Raw genomic sequence first — 13526 nt, forward strand, 5'->3', positions numbered from 1 at the left:
CCCCAAGTCTACCTGTGCCGCTGACGTAAGGAATATAAGATTGTTTTGAAGAATTCTGAGCAGGAAGTGAACCTAGTATTCTCAGGACATTGACCTCTAACCCTTTCACTGCGAGGGGGGAACCGAATATATATGTCGGTACCTAGAATACAGTTTTGCAAGACTGCCGACGGAATTAACCTTTTCAGTCCGTTGAATTATTTTCTACTTGATTCTTACTATATCCAGACGATTTGATTCTCCCTAGGATGGGCTTACCGAGCTGCAGGGATTATAACTAGCCTTCATTAACCTACTAAGGGGCTGTCTTAAGCTGAATAAAATCTTCTGTAAATTGCAGAACTATAATGGAAAAAACGTCATCATATTAAACGAGTTGGCAAATGGAGAAGGTTGCTTGTAATTTCTCCACTACGAAGGTCCCCTAAGCTGAGAAAAATCGTCTGGAGATTGTTTTTGAATCGCTACGTGGGGTTTCTTTCCTAAATTGAATAAAATAGTCTAATAGTAGCAGTGATTAGCTAAGTAAAGGTGTTCTAGTACTGAGTGGATGTGTGGATTGTGGATAGTGTTGGCCTTAAAATCCACTTTGACTATATGTCCTTATCGTGGTTTTCAAGACTTCAGAAATAACTAAAGCTTCCTCATACTGAAGTGGTGAGTAGACTTTTTGATAGACTAGGGCCCGTATTCTTGTCGGTGGAAGGAAGCTCCCTCACATCTTTTCCTAAGCGATTTATTTTGCTTGCTACATCTTACTGCCCTATTCTGTGTTCCATAATCTTTCAGACATTGCCATATTCTTCACAAATAACGTACAAAATGATATCGTCCAGCCATATCCAGAAATAAATCGCCCAGAAAAAGGTGTTAGGGAGCATCCTTAAACTACGAGACAAACCATCACCCCTTCAATACGAGGACTTTTTTCCTCCAAACGATTTTATTGAGCTCAAGAAAAACCCCTTAAACTGGAGGGGTTAGGTGTAGCTTTAACTCCGTATTTTCGTGTTACCTCCAGGTCATTTTATTCAGCAGAGAGAGAGAGAGAAAAAAAAAAGAGAGAGAGAGAGCAGACGAGAAGCGGTTGATGAAGACTATTTTTTTCTTTTTTACTCCTTCGCTTCAAATAATATCTCCAAATCTTAAATAAAGCAGAAAATACGTCTTCCAGGGATTAATTTATCTCTTTTACTGCTAAACATCTGTTCTTAGCTGAAGAAAATCGTCTGGTAGTAGCAAGAATAAGAATCATAGTAATGGTTCCAGGACTGACACATAGGCTCCTAGGATCACTCTCAGCTTAATAAAATCGTCTGGCGTTTGCTGGAATAGAACACAGGGTACTAGAGTTGTCCGGATCATGAAGGGGGTGAAGAAAGGCTTGATGGACAGTTAACACACTTTAATGTTAACCTTTTCCGTATAATAACCTGTTTTTCCCACCCTGTTCTTGCCACATACAGACGATTTTATTCAGCTGAGGAGAGGCGTGTGGTAGTTCAGGGGTTCATTAAGTCTGTATCTAACCCCTCCAGCTTGAAAAAAAAATCCATCCTAAACAAAATCGTCTAGAGGCAGCGAGAATAAACTAAGCAACGGAATAGTAGTGGTGAGTTCCCCCCCCCTTTCTCTCTCTCTCTCTCTCTCTCTCTCTCCTCCTCCTTCTTTTCTTCCTCCTGTTCTTTTTTTTCTTGTCTCCTCCTCCTCCTCCTTCCTCCTCACCCACACTCCCTGCCCAGAATCGTGCTTCCTGTACATATTGCTTCAAGTCACGTTCATTTCACACCAACCTTACATTTACTTCCAACTCGTGTGCTACTGTGCTTGTCGGCCGTGAGTAGGGTGACCTAGAAAGAGACATGTTAGGGGTTAGGTGAGGTCGATTGAGGTCAGGTGAAGGGAGACTAGTGTGTATTATTTTTTATTTTTTAGTACTAGAATGAAATAAAATCGGCGAAGAAAATGATACTTGTGCTTAAATGAAAACGAGGGCAGTGTTTTTAAGTGGTGAAGGGGAGGCTATACAAAAATTAGGTATGGTATTAAGACTAAGTAAGCGTGGTTTAGATATGGTTAAGTTAGATGTTAGTGTGTGGAATAGGGAAACTTAGGACGCACCTGCCTAAAGAATATGATGATAAGGTATGGAAATGACGCGCAGGGTTCATTCCAAAGTTCAGACGCCGCCAATAGGGCTGTAGTAACCTTGTGTGTTGTTTCATATTGCTAATCATACAGACATCTTCTAATTCTCTCTCTCTCTCTCTCTCTCTCTCTCTCTCTCTCTCTCTCTCTCTCTCTCTCTCACACACACACACACACACACACACACACACACACACACACACACACACACACACACACACACACACACACACACACACCGAGCAAAACATTACACCCTCCCGCACTAATGTAACAACCAGTCAGATTTAGTAACATTAAACGGTAACAAGAATTCCATTGCATCTCTCACTTTACGTCCACTGCTGATAGAAATAATACATAACAGTAACTCTCTTTGCATTTCTCAAGTATAATGCGTGAAACTAAAATACAGGAGAATGGAAGGCTATTAAGTCATCTAGATATTTCGACCTAATTATGATGTTGTCCTGCCAGTGTTATTTTGTCTCGTTTGCCCGACGCTGACCCAGACGAAGCGGTGTAATGTCCTGGTGCTCAAGAAAAGACAGGTAGCTTATTAATTACAAGCCTTCTTATACCTTTTTATTAATCTCTTCTTACGTCACTAGATTAGAGCTGCGTGGAACAGCGTGGAAGCCCAGTAATTTATCCTGATAGAACTAAGCTATCATAATTGGTTTTCATGTATCTTTCAATTTTTTTCCGTGAGATTAACGCAGTTTGGAAGCCTTATAATATTAGTAGACGTGCATTAGAATTAGTATCATCATTCAGTAACAGCTTTCAACGCATTCCTCATTTTACGTCCACTTCTGAGAGACATAATACAAAGCAAACAACAACTTTCCACGCATGTCCGAATTTCCGTGCCTGAGAATAACTACCCCCTAATAATGCTGATAAAAATAAAGGATTAGAATCAGTAACATCATGCCATAGCAACTTTCAACGCCCATAATTTAGGTCCACTACTGATAAATATGATAATAGAACATCGTAACTTTCCGCGCATCTCTAATATTCCGTGCCTGAGAATAACTAAACCCAATAATGCTAATAAAAATAAACCTAATAATGATAATAAAAATAAGTAGAATTAGTAGTGCCGTACAATAACATCTTCCAACGCACTTACTTCCATTAATGCTACAAGTAATATATCATCGTAATTTCCACTCATCTCTAGATTTTCGTGCATAAGATTAGAGCAGCGCAGAAAGCAATTAGAGCCTCCTCATACCCTGGCCTAATTAGGAGTGACCCCTGGGAGCGGTAATTTGCATCATTAGCTCAGGTGAAGTGGCGTAATGACCTGCAATCTGGCGTGGATCGATGGACGCTAAATTTCACCGATTTACGCTACACTCAGCCAAATATATGAGCGATTCTGACACCCTAACCTGAACTAACCCAGATTAACTATCCCTGGCCTAATCTGTGAACAAACCTAACCTAATCTTACCTGACCTTACCTGACCTATAAACTAACCCAGCAACGTAATTTGACCTCTCCTGTGAACTAACCTATCATAACCTAACCTGACCTAACTTGAAAATTAACTTAACCTGTCCTAAATTCTTATATTCAGCCTGACATGATATAACCAGATATAACTTGATCTAAGCTAACCTTGACCTGATCTAACCTTACTTGACCTAATCTGTATTAAATTCATCCATCTTAACCTAATCTGACATGACATAATCTTTTCTAAATTATCCATATCCAACTTAATCTGCTCAAGCATGATTTAATTTACCCAACAACCAAATCTGACCTGACCTCATTTAACTGAACATAACATACAGGTAGCATAACATAGCATATCATAAAATTACATAGCCAGCCTTATGTTATGTGTTGTAGGTTAGACTAATTAGGCGCTGGTCGATGATAAATTGCCTCGATGTGCGTTAATCTGAGACAGTAATAATAATAATAATAATAATAATAATAATGATGATAATAATAATAATAATAATGATAATAACAATAATATAATAATAATAATAATAATAATATTGATAATGATAATAAAATAATGATGATAGCAGTAGCAGTAGTAGTAGTAGTAGCAGTAGCACGGTAGCAGTAGTAGTAGTAGTAATAGTAGTACGGTAGTAGTGGTAGTAGTCCATCCATCAATCATCTACCCCTGTGTTTCCCCATGAGGAACATAGGAGCCTGGGTCTAGCCTAGTTGGTCCTGACATTTAAGATGAAAGTGATAATACTAATAATAATAATAATGATAATAATAATAATAATAATAATAATAATAATAATAATACCGGTAATAGTAATGTTGGTCTTCAAGTACAGTCTCAGACAATAATTCTTTAGCACTTCTAAGTTTAACTATGGTATTGTATTCACGCTAAATTCGGCCGATTTTGCACAGCTGAAAGAAATCCTGCTTGTTAGGGGATTAAACAGATTTCGTGCCTGCTGGACTGTGAAATATCGATCGTCCTCGGTGTAGACAGCCTTAGTATGTATTCAGTATGGACGGTGGGTATTTATGCCAATTTGGTGACATGTGAAGTGGTGTGGCACGTAGGGAGATTGCTGGGCCTTGTTTATGTTCAGAGCCCGACGCATTAAACACACACACACACACACACACACACACACACACACACACACACACACACACACACACACACACACACACACACACACACACACACACACACACACACACACACACACACACACACACACACACACACACACACACACACACACACACACACACACACACACACACATACACACACAACCCCCGTATGACAGTCTTCCGGGAAATGTAGGCTAGAGTTCCTTGGTCGATAACTTATGCTTCCTACCCTTCTTCGTCAACGTCAGCTTATTCCCCTCACACTGACGAACTTAGTAATTATATCTAGACTAAGACGATTATATTTAGCTGTGCAAAATCCTAGCAGTTGGGAGGGTTATTTGAGACAGGTTTTAATCCCTTCAATCTAGTAATATTCGTCTAGTTTGTTCTTGTTACCTCTGGAGATTTTGTTAAAGTTAGAAAGGGCCTCTAGTAGTGAAAGAGGTGGTGAAGGCTGTATCCAAGCCCTACAGTTAGAATATTCCCTTCCTGAGGTTAATAAAATCGTCTGGAGTCAGCAAAAGTAAAATAAAGCAAGTTATTGGAGTGAACAGGTTGACCCTTTACCTGCAAGGAATTGATCTCAGTTGAATGAAATCGTCTATCTGTACAATGAAAAAAAAAATCTGAGGTGCGTTCAGTGTCAGGAAAAGGATAATAATTGTAATAAAATAAAAATGTGTCCTGAAAAATGTAATGGAATAAAAATGTGTTCTAAAAAATGTAATAGGATAAATTTGTTTTCTAACGTTTATCCGATAGTTACCTGGTTTCGTAGGAAGGGTGGTGTGTGTATCGAGGGAAGTGGGGGTCGGTACTGAGAAATGAGTTGCGAAAGAAATGCCTGGAAGTTGTGTGGATGTGGGTTGAGTGTGTGTGTGTGTGTGTGTGTGTGTGTGTGTGTGTGTGTGTGTGTGTGTGTGTGTGTGTGTGTGTGTGTGTGTGTGTGTGTGTATTTTCTTTTGCTCTTGTGTATTTAGATGTAATATAACGCAATCAGGCCTCGTGATTCACTGTCGACTGCATAAAATCGTCAGGTATTAGCCTGGGTGGAGTACCGTACTAGAGTTCTCCCGACAGTGTGAAGGTTAATCTTAAATAAGTTTATATACTGTATGTTACAGGGAATTTGTGTAACCATTGATTTAATGAAATCTCTAGGGAATTCATGAAATGAGTTTAAATTAGGATGGATTAATTAAGGATAGGTTAAATTAGGCTGCGGTTAGGTTAGGCTGGGATAATCTAGGGTAAGTTTAGGTTAGTTTAGGCTAAGTTAGTTAGGATAGGTTAGCCTGATTTATATGAACCCTTAACATAACATAGCATTCATATAAATTAACCTAAGTAACCTAGCCTAACCTAACCTAAACTTTGCCTAGATTATCCCAGCCTAACCCAACCGCAGCCTAAATTAACCTAACCTTAAGTAACCCACCCTAATTTAAACTTATTAAATGAATTCCCAAGGGATTTCGTGAAATCACTGGTTACACAAATTCCCTGCCACATACAGTATATAGATAGCCAATGATTGTCATAATACTTATTTTTATGTACCGTATTTTGATAGGAGATCGCTGAAGGTGTAGTTACATAATGATAACCTTTCTGAAATACATCTTCGTATTTATTACGAAATGATTCGAGAAAAAAAAATTACTGGATTACCATTAAACTGAAATAAAAAAAGATTATGTATGTAGTGGGATGAGCACTTAGTAATTTCCATTTAGTTATTTTAATTTTTATCTTATCATCGGCATCATACATTCGAGTACAGAGTTACTTAACATTCAGAGAAGCATAATAATCTCTGCTATTTTATTCTTGCTTCCGCTAGACTGTTATATTCAAGTTGGGACTGAATTGGCCTCTAGTTGTTTAAAGATGAAAAGCAGACTTCACAAACCCTCAGACTATGGTAGAAATCGTATTATTATTATTATTGTTATTATTATTATTATTATTATTATTATTATTATTATTATTTTATTTTTGTTTATTTTTTTGGCTGCCCTCAGATGATATTATGCAGCTTAGGAGTGGCCCTTCATCATGTGTCAGAATCACCCAGATGAAGGTTGCGAGCTACTATCTTATCGCTGAAATATGCATGACCTTAAAACCCATAATGAAGCAGGATCTAAGCAGTGAAAAAGTGAAGGGTGAATGGTGCGGCCCAGTAACCCGCATCTTGTAACTATAAAATGAGTTGTTGACGAAGAGGAAGGCCAGGGAGCAAAACTCACTGACTTTGAATGGGGCAAACTCCGCGCACACACACACACACACACACACACACACACACACACACACACACACACACACACACACACACACACACACACACACACACACACACACACGGAAACCAGGAAAGACCGTCTGTGTACTACATTACCCAGCTTGCCAATGCTTTCCTTGCCAAGTGAGGTTTAATAAAGTTTGTTGTTTGCTCTCACGCACGGAGGCAAAAGCTATTTATTTATTTACTTATTTATTTACATATTTATCCATCGTTTTAGCTGCATAATTATCTCTCTATCTGTCTGTCTGTATATCTGTCTATCCGTGCATCCTTCCGATCATAGTTCGTTTAGTTGTCTGTCTGCTCACCATCCAACTATCCATTCGGCCATTCGTTTATCTACCTACTATCTCTCTCTCTCTCTCTCTCTCACACACACACACACACACACACACACACGCACACACACACACACACACGTTACTTAAACTGTGTCCGTGCACCATGCAGGGTTATAAATCAGTAGTGTACAATATCCACCTATTTGTCTGTCTTCTGATTTATCTGTTTGCTTACCTGTAATATTTATCTGTGCATATCCCATGGTGCAAAAGAGACACCCCTCACTAAATTACCGGTATACTTTGTTGATGGGGGAGGGCGTAAGTAAGATCATTTTAGTCACCCCGTCAATATTTCTCTCCGTCTGTACCCTCTTGACACGGTGTCCACGAAACGCCTTCCCAAGTTGGCGACAAACGAATGCACTGATGTCTTGGAATAGAATGTGGTATCGCAGCTGGAGGTACGAGTAATTATCGTCTTCAAAAAGGTTGATGCAGCACCTCGCTAGGGGCTGGCTGTTCGATCTTAAGCAACACTATTTCCAAACAGTGAGTAGAAGAAATGGACCAGTTCCTTCGTGTTGATGATGGTTCTCACGAAGACGTATATTTAATAATGTAAAAAAGAAAAATACCCTTCATGTCAAGATACAGGGTTGAAATTAACTTTTTTTTTTTTTCTATTTTCAACAATTTTTAAGTACTCTAGTAATTACAATTTGTGGACTCCCTCTCTATCTGTCTGTCTGTCTGTTTTTCTACCCATCTATCTATGTGTGTGTGTCTATCGATATATGTCTGTCTGCCTGCCTGTCTTAACCAAGGCCCAAAGGAAACACCCAACAGTTATATATACTCTTCAGGAGGGGTCGTAAAACAGTACAGAATACGACCTGTTTGTATATCTGCCTACCTGTCTATCAGCACATCTATCAGCATATCTGTTTATAGTGTCTGTCTGTGTACTACCCAGGGTTCAGAAGCGACACCCGCTCATTTATTTATATCATATCAAGGCGGCACCGAATGTCAATCGAGAAAGTAGCCGACTTATTCATGCGAGGGTATAACAGTCTCTCTCTCTCTCTCTCTCTCTCTCTCTCTCTCTCTCTCTCTCTCTCTCTCTCTCTCTCTCTCTCTTTTTACGACTGATCTGTGTGATGGGGCTTGACACTGCCTCACAGGGAGAGTAATGGCCACGTCTGCTCAGGGTGTATGGGTGTGGGTGTGGGTGTGGGGGATTTGGAGTCGTGATGTGAGTGCGTGTGGGTGTGTGGGTGTGCGGATGGTTGTAGGTGTGGGTATATTGATGTAGGTATGGGTGTGGATGTGTAGGTGTGGAGATGGGTGGTGATGTGGGTTTGGGTGTATGGGGATGCGTGTGGATGTGTGGATATAAAGATAGGTGTGTGTTGATGTGAATGTGGGGACGTGGGGATGGGTGTGAGTGTGGATGTGTATGGTTGTGTATGTTGATATGTGGCTGGGTGTAGATGTGAATGTGTATATGGTGATGGGTGTTGGTGTGGATGGGGGTGTGTGGGTGGGTATGGTTAGGTGGGTGTGGATGTGGGCGTGTGGATGTAGGAATGGATGGGTGTGGATGTAATGTGGGGATGGTTGTGGGTGGGAATGTTTGGATGTAGGGATGGTTGTGAATGCGGGAATGGATGTGGGTGTGTGGATGTGGGTGTGGGGTTGAAGTGTGGGGATGGGTTGGGGGATGGAATTCGTGTGTGTGTGGATGTGGGATGGGTGTGGATGTGGAGAAAGGGTCTGAGTTTGGGTGTGGATGTGGTTGTGAGGATAGGTGTGGGTGTGGAAATGGGGATGTGAGAGGCATGGGATGGATTTGGGCATGGGAAGGTGTGTGTGGGGGGATGGGTGTAGGTCTGGGTGTGGGTGTGGGAATGTGGATATGAGGATGAGTGTGTGTGTCGATGTGGGGATGGATGTGGGTATAGGGATGCGGATGGGACTGTATCCATCGACCGGAGGAAGGGTCATTGTGTAATCTTAATACTTCGGATGGGAAACTAGAATGAGGACTGGTATGGGGGGAATGGATGGGGAAACTGGGATGGGGGTGAGAGGTGGGGGATGGTGACAGTGGCTCAGTGGGAGAGTGATGGCTGCGTCAGCTGTTGGTACTGGGGGGATGGGGCGTTGCTATTGACCGGGCAGGGGGCTAGGATTGCGGGGGGGGGACCTTGAGGCAGCATGGCGTAGGGACTTGCGAAGGGGACTGGTGGTGGGGGTTACTGGGAAGGGGTGGGGGTGAGGGGTGGGGGTTGGTGATGGGAATAGGAGGGAGAAGGGAGGAAAAATTTGAAGTATATATTGCCCATTAATCCTTTCAGTCAGAGGATTTATTATTATTATATTATTATTATTATTATTATTATTATTATTATTATTATTCCGGCTACCGTCTAATGATTTTCTTTGTTTACCCCCCAGGCGATTTGCTGAGCTACAGGAAACCTCAGCCATTTAAAGGCCAGCGCCCTTCTTGCAGCGTGTGTTGTGGAAGTCAAGGTGAGTGAAGTGGAAGGTGGAGCGGGCAGTAGGGGTGAGTGAGGAGAGTGGGAAATAATAGTGAGGTGTGGGAGAGGTGGAGTGGGGAATTGTGGTGAAGGGTGGGAGAGGTGGAGTGGGGAATTGTGATGAAGAATGGGAGGGTGGAGTGGGGAATTGTGGTGAAGGGGTGGGAGATAAGGAGTGGGACATTGTGATGAGGGGTTGAAAACGTGCGTTAGGGAATTTTGGTGGGGAGTGGAAGTAGGTTGGGAAGTTGGGGAAGGTGTGTAGATTGTTAGTGAGGGAAATAAAGTGAAATATGTTAGTAAAGAAGGTAGGAAATAAGGGTAACATAGGATAAATGGACGTTGGTAGTAGTGGTGGTGGATAGTGGTGGCGAAGTATATGTTGGATGCAGAGGTGGTGGAGATTCGGTGGAGGTGATGTAGGAGAATGGATGAGAAGAGGTGGAAGGTAGAACTGTGTGTAATATCAAGTGGAATTATGTGAGGAAGGGTGGATGTTTAAGGGATGAGGGTGGAGGTGGAAAGTGATGGAGCGTGAGTGAGTGGAAGATCAGATAAAAAGGTGAATGTAAGAGAGAGAAGTCTTTAAGAAAAAAAGGTGAGGGTGTAGGTTGAAAGTGGATGTACATGACTGGGATGGAAGACTGAACAAGTTGAAAGGGGGTGGAAGGTAGGGAGGAGGTAAAAGGTGGAGGATGGAGGTGTGAGAGGTGAGAGTGGAGGCGGAAAGTGCAAGAACTGAAGTAGAGACCCAAGGGAAAGGGAAGATGAGTGGAAGGAAGAGGAGAGCAGAGAGTGGAAGACAAGTAGAATGAAGAGTTTGGATTAGTGGATGAGGATAGGAGACAAGGAGAAATAAGAGGATGGAGGATGGAGGACTGAGTGTGGAGACTTAAGAGATGAGCGAGGAGGTGGAAAGTGGAAGCACATGATTCGGGTGGAAGGTCAAGGTGAGGGTGGAAGGGAGTGGAAGGGCAGGGAGAAAGAAAATAGTGGACGTTTAATGGAGATGGAGAGAAAAGGAATCTAAACCACTTCACTCCGATGCCGTAGTTATTTTATCATCTATGATTTCAACCTTCAGACGATTTTACTCAGCTCTAGGGAGATTTTTTGAGCTGGAGATTTGAGATATACGAATAACCTTCATTAACTCCTTCAGTACCAGAGATCTGTCTATAAATTGATTAATATCTTCTGGTGGTAGTAGGAATACATTAAAGAACAGCATCGGCAAAGTAGTAATAGTAGTAGTAGTAGTAGTAGTACTTGTTGTTGTAGTAGTAGTACTTGTACAGTAGTTGTAGTAGTAGTAGTAGTAGAAGTACCGTAGTGGTAGTAGTATATGTAGTTTTAAGGGTGGTGGCAGTAGTAGTAGCAGTAGTACCTCGTAGTAGTATAGTTGTTGTTGTTGTTATTGTTGTTGTTGCTTACCCAGGTTCATCTGAATGTGAACCTAGTGGTCTGCAGGTTGATTGTCTTTCGGGGGATAGGGAAGGCCCTGAGGGACGTTTGTATAGCTGGGCAACTGCACCGCCCGTCTATATCAGTGCCACCTCGTCAAGGCGTCCCACGCCAGCACTGATGGGTACCATTATAAAAACACCTAATCGGATTGAAGCAGTTACATAAAACGTAGGGTCCCGTGGCTAGGCTGTAACCCCTTCACTGCAAGTACATTTTTTTTTTTTTTTTTTTTTTTTTTTTTTTTTTTTTTACCCTTGCCACCACCAGACGATTGTAGAGTATGCAGATGGGGTGAGACTTTTCAAATTCATTGTAGTTAGATCTAGCCTTCATTAACCCCTTCACTACTAAGGGGGAGTTCTGAAGCTGAATAAAATCGTGTCAGTAGCAGAAATAAGATAGAGTTCACGTCCTTAGTCTGAAATTATTAACCCCCTTCAGTACAGTGACATCTTTAGACAGTTTTTCTCTTACTGTATTCAGACGATTTTTTTATTTGACTCTGTGGAAACTTGTCAGTGAAAAAGTTAGAATCAGTCTCCAATAAACTCCACTATGAAAATTCTTCCAAAGGCTGAATAGAATCGTCAGATATTTGCAGGAACTATTAAAAAAAAAAAGTCCTGGGGCTGAATGAGCTTTATTTCCTTCAGCCAGGGTTGGTTATTTTTACTCTTCCGTTTATTTATGTGTTTTACTTATGCATTATTTACTGAACTCTTACTTTATCTATTAATCTATCTTTCTGTCTGTTTATCCATCTGTCTGTCTATTTTGTTTATTATTTATTTATTGCCATTACCAGTTTTATTCAGCGTAAGGGAGAGATTACAAACTGGACGCGTTCAAGTTACACCCCAGCAGAAAATAGATCTTTCCTGAATTCTAAAAAAAATCGTCTGCAGGAGTAAAATGCAAACAATACGTCCTCGTACTGAAAGGGTGAAAGGACTGTTATCTTGATTTTGTTTTTCTAGAAGGGAACAGCCTTACGGACATCCAGCCTTTGGTTCCTTCTTCTTTGCATTAAAAGAAAAAAGAAAAAAAAAAAAAGACCGTCCTATGTCCCTGGTAAGCGTTCGTGATCGTAAAAGCTTTCAGTCACCTCTTTGGGGATACGAATCGATGAACGTAATGACCCGAACACGACTGGCGCTTTAGACCGCTACACTACCGGGCGAAAAATGAGGAGGGGGTGTATGGAATGTGTGTGTGTGTGTGTGAGAGAGAGAGAGAGAGAGAGAGAGAGAGAGAGAGAGAGAGAGTTCTGGAGTGATAGATGAGAGAATTCAGGAAAAAGTTAGGGGACCATAGCTTAACCGTAGTGGCACAACAATATCTGATAACATTAATGGTGAATAATGAGGATTCCCATTTTCTCCCGGAAGGCCATCAATAATTCCCTCCTATATATCTATCCATCCATCTGTCTGTCTATCTGTCTATCTATCTATCTATCTACGTCCTTGGACTCAGGTGTAAAGGTAAAATAAATCACAAAGGAAGGTGTGCTAGGGAGAATATGGGCCAGGATACTGTCCAGTGTCCATCGACCCAGTAATACTAATGACAGGACGAGGACAGTGTGGCGTGTGTGTGTGTGTGTGTGTGGCTGGTGCTTACAGAAAACCTACCACACTTATTGTACTACCACACATTGTACTACCACACATTGTACTGCCACACATTGTACTGCCACATTGTACTACCACTTATTGTACTACCACACTCATTGCACTGCCACACTTATTGTACTACCACACCTATTGTAGTACCACGGTTAATGTAGTACTTGACCTGGATTGATACGGAGGTGGGAAGGTTGATAGACTGGTAGGTAGATAGATAGATAGACTTGTAGGGAAATAGATCAGTATGTAGATTAGTAGTGACTGGAGGAAGAGTAGGAGGAGGAAGAAGAGGAGGAGGAGGAGGAGGAGGAGGAGTGTGATTATTCATGGTACCTTCAGAACACCCATCACACTGTAGTACTTAAGTAGGTGTGTAAGTAGGTAAGTAAATATAATGCTTATTGACGGAAGAGGTCAGTAGTGTGTGTGTGTGTGTGTGTGTGTGTGTGTGTGTGTGTGTGTGTGTGTGTGTGTGTGTGTGTGTGTGTGTGTGTGTGGTACTTACAAAACACC

General features: G+C 41.4%; 1 protein-coding gene across 10 annotated transcripts in view; it reads left to right on the forward strand.

Annotated features, from left to right (window-relative positions):
• LOC145400377 (calpain-5-like) overlaps positions 1–13526 on the forward strand; it is a 147397-nt gene that overhangs the window by 45355 nt on the left and 88516 nt on the right. For all 10 annotated transcript variants that reach the window (XM_080272887.1, XM_080272884.1, XM_080272891.1 and 7 more), the window contains exon 2: positions 9830–9907. The gene's annotated coding sequence lies outside the window, so the exon portion shown is untranslated. The remainder of the gene's footprint in view (positions 1–9829; positions 9908–13526) is intronic.

The sequence above is a fragment of the Coenobita brevimanus genome, chromosome 52, assembly GCF_032717465.1.
Source record: "Coenobita brevimanus isolate Jiangsu-jjx chromosome 52, ASM3271746v2, whole genome shotgun sequence".
NCBI lineage: Eukaryota > Metazoa > Arthropoda > Malacostraca > Decapoda > Coenobitidae > Coenobita > Coenobita brevimanus.